This window comes from Alligator mississippiensis, chromosome 2 (genome assembly GCF_030867095.1).
Source record: "Alligator mississippiensis isolate rAllMis1 chromosome 2, rAllMis1, whole genome shotgun sequence".
Taxonomy (NCBI): domain Eukaryota; kingdom Metazoa; phylum Chordata; order Crocodylia; family Alligatoridae; genus Alligator; species Alligator mississippiensis.
In genome coordinates this window covers 278509702-278517023 of record NC_081825.1, presented here as the reverse complement: position 1 = coordinate 278517023, position 7322 = coordinate 278509702, and the positions used below count along the sequence as shown (strand labels likewise).

General features: G+C 42.3%; 1 long non-coding RNA gene across 10 annotated transcripts in view; it reads right to left on the bottom strand.

Annotated features, from left to right (window-relative positions):
• Positions 1-7322, bottom strand: part of LOC109281683 (uncharacterized) — a 68121-nt gene that overhangs the window by 34082 nt on the left and 26717 nt on the right. The window lies entirely within an intron of this gene.

Genomic DNA, 7322 nt, shown 5'->3' with positions numbered 1-7322 from the left:
TACATGATACTAAACCTGTAAAATGCAACAGGCCACCTTTCCTAAGAGGCTGTACTGGTGCCTGTAATAGAAATATATACTGCTGTACTAGAAATCTGCAGGAGATTTAGAAGGAGCAAATTCATAGAACCCTGTTACACTTTATTTGGGATTCTAAAGAATAGATAATCCCTGCTTCGTGTTCCAGAGAAAGGGGAATACCTCGCACAAAAAAAAAAGAAAATTTTACCCCCAAATGTGATCATTCTTACCTATGCAAGTGGATGAGCATCATCATAGTTAGGTACGTACTGTATTCTGTATCCTAATTTCCCGGACCACTAATTGGGACATGTATGTTAGGACCTAAAAATCTCCTTGGTATCCAAATAATTTCCTGTTTCTTTTATGAATTCTGAAAAGTTGTGTTCCAAAAGAACCTCTGAAGTTAAAGGGCTCCAAAAAAACAATTTCATCCTGGAGCTGGGGAGAACCTCTCCACATGTGTTGCCTAAATGTCATATATTGGGGTATATTTTTGGAAGGCCTGTTGGTGCTTGGGTCACATGGACCCTTACCTAGATTTTTGTGTCCCCTTTAAGGTACTCCTATAGGGAAGTTTCATGTCTTTCACCTAATAACCTTCTGTCATGTAAGTTTAAACTCTTGTGCTGTACTGTGTGGATGTGTGATTTCCACCTTATGGGGAGCCACGACATGGAGAATTTCAGATTATGGTGACATAAAGATAATATCACCATCTTACATTGTCTGCTTTAATCGGAGCTCAACAGAGATCACTACTGTCACTAGCAGCTTGTTTCTTTTCAAAGCAGTCTTTCCCATGGGTTATTTAATGTTTGTGGGACTTATAAAAGTCCTTTCATAGCCACAGGGTTTTAGGCAAACCAGCTCTTCTGAAATAGGCAAATAAAATTGGGGAGATTTTGTTCTGCATGTAGTTAATTCAGGGATTTGCTTCTAGCTGGGAGGAGAGAATAGTGCACAAGGTTTTCACAGGCCTGAAAAGAAAAACACGCTTTTATGGGTGAGTGAGCATTTTGTTGACTAAGTTTCAAGCATCAGCGGAGTCTGCAGCTGCTCAGTGGGGACTGATACAGTCAACAAGAATTACTGTAAATGATTTTAGAGGGCATTGGAGAACCCTAGACACATATAAATATACAAGTTGAATATTATTGAAGAAACACCTGTTTTAGATAGTCAGCCCATTGCAAGAGGACAAAGGTTGCTGTTCAGGTCACACCACTGAAAGGTGGCAAGTTCAATAAATAAAAATATGCTCAGATGTTCAAATAGTGTAAATCAGCAGAGCTGTATTGAAGTGGATGGAGCTACACTGATTTACAGCCAAGGAGGATCTGGTTCATAGTCAACAGGAAGCTAAAAGAATCATCCATTCTGTAGTTCTTCTCTATCTAAAGCACTGATTTAAAATTATAATTGGTCAAAAGCTCTTTCCAGTACAGTGAAGTAATTTCAGATATGAATACTCATTATGTGTTTAGGTGATAATACTAAAAAAAACCCCATCATTATAAACCTACTAAATTAGAAAGAATTAAGTAAGGTTACAGAAGGATAAATATTTAAATTAGGCTAAAGTCAATAGTGAGGATTTAAGACCAACTGAACTTTAGGACATAATCACTTTATACTAATGGCTAAGATGATGCTATACAGAGGGGATGAGTATTGCATCCAGCAGAAATAAAAGACAGGGTTCTCTTTCCTTAAGTTAATATTTCAAGCTTTCTGAAATTAATTTCTTGACATTCAATGAATGCAGCCTCAGCGTCCGACTGAGGAAAAGCACTCGGATAAACATACATGACTGGAGCAAAAGAAAATGAAGCCTCATCCGGTTTTACTGTAGCATTCATGGTATTATGAAGGATTGCAATATAATCCTCTTCAATGAATAACCCTAACAGATGTTATCAGGGTGGCTATGCACTAGCTGTGGACCTCTGGATAGAACTCCCTCGGTGGAAGTCCAGTTCGTAAATTGTTCTAATGGGCTGCTTGATTTGTCTTGCTGTTGCAGCAGCGTGGAAGGCAGGCGGTTAACAATCCCGTTAAAGTATGCGTTATTCCCATCTGGTACTCATTACAATGCTGTTAAATATTTCATGCTTTTCATTTTACAAACAAATACACACAGAACTAATCTTTTTGTTTAATGTTCCTTGATTGACATTTGGGTGAATAGATTTGTATTTTTTAACTGACGATCTCACAGTGTCTCCGCTAGAGCTTTTAAAGGAATCTGGAGTAGATCTCCACAAACTTTTCTGGTGGGCTTTTGTTACACTATTGATATAAAACATGATATGGGAAAAATCCAGAAGATGAATGTGCTGTTCAATCAGCTGGGAGTTCTTTGCTTGCAAGAAGATAGCTCAATGAAGTGCAGACGGAGACAGGCAGCAGACAGTGACTGCTTGTCAGCTCTAACCCAAACTGTTTCCTTCTCAGGGCAGTGGGAAATTCAATAGCTGACAGTACCACTTGGCCCTTCATTGTAGATCTCAAAGCCCTTTCTCAAACAGCATTTTTTGAATCTCACAACTCTACAATGTGTTAAGTAAGCCTCACTACACCCATTTTACAGAGAGAGAAACTGATACTGGCGGGGGGGAAGTTACTTCAGCATTTTCAAGCCTGAGGTACCCAGACCTGTAAATAGATGTGTAGCCTCCTTCTTGGCCTTGTGGGTAATTAATACTTCTGAAAATCAGGCTACCTTTTTCCAGCATCATAGATCCCAATCCTACATTGAGCTCTTAGGTTTGGATGCATGTATTTAACCTTTGATACCTAGGTTTGAAAATGTTGACATGAATGATTTGTCCAGTGTTTTTTTCAAGTCTAAAATGGATCCAAGAGTAAAGTCCAATCACTTGGCTTTAATGACTAGACATTTTATTGGAAATTTTCTGAAGTATCTTGGTTAGGTTTCTCAGCAATTACCGAGCCCAAGTCTTCCAGAAGACTCAAGAATGTAGATTGTGAAATATGACTGAGAGAGGTCCAAAAACATTTTCCCCTTAGCCTTTTGCTGTTGGGCCAACTCAGCAATAGAGTAGGTATGTGAGAGAGATATTTCTTATTTTTTGAACTTGGGTGAATTCTACCCTGTGACTAAACCCACAGAAGTCTTTGTAGTTGCAGCATGGATGAGCTTTTGGCCTAGTGTATAACGTATCAGACCATTGTCCCTGAATGCTCAGTATTACCAGATTGAATTCAGCTTTGGAGGTGCATGTTAGACAGTGACAGAGTGTCCTGAGGATAGGCTGCTAACTTAACCAACACATTCAGAGCATCTTGTGTTATGTTCAAACACACATTTCTGCTTCTATAGCAGCTAAAGATCTCCAAGCACTTTGCAAACTCCAACTAAGCCTCTTACCTTGGAGGTAAAACCTCTTTCTTCTTGAGCTATCCCTCGATATGAGGGTGATGTCTGCCTGGGGTGGGGAGGGGGCGGTGGATTACTGGTGAGTTTTAAAATGGCTGAAGAGTTCGATCCATGCTCTGCAAGGTTTTCTACAGATATGACAGGTGGTGCCTTGTGGGGGACACGACTGTTGGCCAGGACGGTGCTTTGCTTCCTCCTCTGCCGTTTCTCGGCTTCCTAAGCAAGACGGTGCTCTTCAAAGTGGGCTGTAGCTTGATGTATGGTGCAGTGCCATTGAGACCTGTTCCCAGCCAGCACTTCCCAGTTTGTAAGGTTGATGCCACCCTTCTTAAGGTATGCTTTCCTTGTAGAGCTTCCTCTGTCTTCTGCAGGTCCTCTTACCATGACTGAGTTGAGAGAAGAGGACTTGCTTTGGGAGATGATTGCCAGCCATCCTCACACAATGGCCAGCCCAGCAGAGTTGTTTCATGAGCTTTGCCTCAGTGCTGGTTGTTAGCTGCATAAAGGATGCTGGCATTTGTGCAGTGGTCTTCCCATCTAATGTGAAGGATCTCCCTGAGGCAACACTGATGGAAACATTCCAGGCACTTAAGATGACTTCAATATGTCACCCACATCACACACCCATAGAGGAGTGGGTATAACCACTGCATTGTAGACCAAGATCTTAGTTTCCATCTGCAGGTCTCAGGACCTGGGAGGTAAGATCTCTTTACCAACTGCTGAAATGCAGCCACTGCTGGAGTGGAACACTGCAATACACTGCAACAGCATGTAACAGGTTAGGCCAGCAATATAAAATGGATTGTAACTGCTAAATACTGTGGTTCACGTCCATAAATCTTTTGCAGTGTACAATTTAACATTTATTTCAATCTCAGAATGGCAAATGCCAAGTCACAAAAAAATGTAAGACGTCAGTAGAATTCAGAGTACCAGGGACCTCCTCAAAGCTCTGACCTGTCACTGATAATACCCGCACAAGACAAGGGGCTCTTTTTGTTTCATTCCCAAATAAATGAATTGCAGCCTGTATGCAATCTCCCCGGGCCATTTGGGACAGCAGTTCATTTGCCCACAGCATTATAAAACATATTTTCCAGTGAGCCCAAACATGGAGAGAAGGGAAAAAAATATTATGAGGAGAAGAATCTCTGATCCATGTCTGAAAATACAAATATTTTTCAGTTGTCATGTTTGATGGATAAAGTGTGTGACACACTAGGCAAAGCCATAGCAACCAGATAAATATGTTTAAAACATTTAACTTTGATACATTAAGAATGAGCTGCAGCAGGGGCTTATCAAAGTTGAAAGTAAGCAGACATTTCTCCATTCCTAAAAGTAGTTTTCTACAATTGTTTAGCTTGGAAGAAGTTCTGCTGCAAATAACTTGGAAGTGTAAGGGGAAGTTGGTCTTCATACACAATGGAGCTGTTCTGAAGGGTCATGATTTGTGATTACCTTCTTGCTTCATCTGCTGCTTTCTAAGTGCCAGCAGCCCATACGTGCTTTACATTAGACCAGAAGAGTCTTTCAGGCAAGCTACAAACAATTGGCTTGTCCTTTGAAATGAGTGCGGTAATCTATGGCCTTAGCTGCTCCAAAAATATGTGCGCACACACAGAGCATGTGCTTAGTATTTTCATAGCACTGTTAACATTTGATAAACATAACTAGTAACACTTCCTCATGAGCAGTCACTAAGTTGGGTGGCCTTAAGTGTCAAATTCCCTCTCATTTGCAAGATACAGCCAGAATTCATTCAGCCCACAATAGCTCATGGAGATAGCATTTATGTTGAATGTTAAGCAACATACCCATTGGAGAGTTGTGGGGTTTGTGTCAAGGACCGCCAGTTTGTTTTCACAATATATCCCACCAGAGACCAGGAAAAGAGTTCCCTTCTTTATAAGCTTTTCTATTGGCATCTGACCTAATCTTGTGTCTGCAAAGAGGTATCGTTTTACTCCATAGCAGTGATTGCAGTAAAGGAGTGTCTGTTGGGATGGGTGATGGAAGGGGTTGGGAAGGGAACAGGAAACAGGACTGGGGCTTAATCCTAACCATTAATCCTGGCTCTTTAGTTACAGATACTGTACTGACCCCCTCTTCCATAATTCATGGCTTTTTAAACTGCTAATATATCAACTTTGCTTTATGAATGCAGACAGGGGGCCCCATGACACCACTCCTATGAAGCATGGCACAAGTACAACAATGTATTGCTTTGCTCCATCCCTCAAAATGTCACTAATGCCACATTTCTAGTCTCTTTTGGCAGGGGGTAGAAAAGCCATAAGGTCATGCCAGAACACAGACCTCCCACTGGAGTGCTCCTGTGTTCAATGGTATAGTACTCTCCAGTAGTCCCTGCAGCAAGGAGATGGTATCATCCTGCACCAACCAACTGTGCATCTGTAACACTGCGTAAAACGTTGACTTAATTTATCAAGCTCCATAGGCTTTGAGCAGTAAATAGGCAACTACTTGCTTGTTCACTGAGGGTACCTATAAACGTGCAGCGAGGCTGCTCTGACAGGTTGTAATTACAGTGCATCAGAGCAGACTTGATTAATCAAGTCTTCTGGAGCATGGTAATTACCGCGCTCCAGCAGACTCTAGTGTCTTGTGTATTAGCATCCTTGTGCTCAAAAATGGCGGCAAGTTCATTCAACGAGCTTCAGTTAAAGTGCCCCTGCTGCCATTTTTCACCACAGGAATGCTGGTACACAAGACACTCTGGGTGCTTAAATTAGAGTGGTTCTTGGAGCTGCTCTAATTAAAGTGTGCCCCACTTCCCAAGGCCTTTCCCCCCCACAATCCTGGAGCACATGTATAAACACCCTAAAGGTGTGTGCAAGCATTCAAATGAACCAGTCTAAGTGGTGCACGCTAGGCAGAGCAGTGTAAACCCCTATCAATAGAATGGAAGCATTTTATATGTCACAGAATCATGGAAAATTAGGATTGGAAGGGATGTCAGGAGCTCATCTAGTCCAACGCCTTGCTCAAAGCAGGACCATCCCCAACTAGATCATCCCAGCCAAGGCTTTGTCTAGCTGCGTCTTAAAAACCTCCAAGGATGGAAAATCCACAACCTTTCTGGGTAACCTATTCCAGTGCTTTACTACCCTCCTAATGAGAAAGTTTTGTCCTAAACTTCTCTTGCTGCAACTTGAGACCTTTGCCCCTTGTTCTGTCATTTGCCACCACTGAGAACACTCCAGCTCCATCCCCTTTGAAGCCTCCCTTCAGGTAGTTGAAGCCTGCTATTAAATCCCCTCTCAGTCTTCTCTTATGCAGACTAAAGAAGCCCAGTTCCCTCAGCCCTTTCTCAGAAGTGCCCCAGCCCCCTAACCATTTTTGTAGTCCTCTGCTGGACTCTCTTCAATTTGTCTACATCTTTCCTGTAGTGGGGGGGCCCAAAACTGGACACCGTACTCCAGATGTGGCCTCACCAGTGCTGAATAGAGGGGAATAATCACTTCCTTCAATCTGCTGGCAAAGCTTCTACTAATGCAGCCCAGTGTGCCGTTAGTCTTCTTTGCAACAAGGCTCCCCCATAGGTTGGTGTTGTCCGCGAACATGGCCAATGAGATCCTCCCCACTCATCCAAATCATTGATAAAGATGTTGAAAAGCACTGAACCTAGCATGGACCCCTAAAGGACACCACTGGCCACTTCTTGCCAGGATGACACAGATCCGTTCATTAGAACTCTCTGGGTCCTACCTCATAGCCAGTTTTGTACCCACCTAACTGTCAAACAGTTAAGCCCACAATCCTCCAATTTTCCCATGAGAACATCATGGGATACCAGATCAAAGGCCCTTTGGAAATCTAGGTATACATTATCGACCTTCTCTCTCTTACCCAGGTGGCGAGATGCCTGATC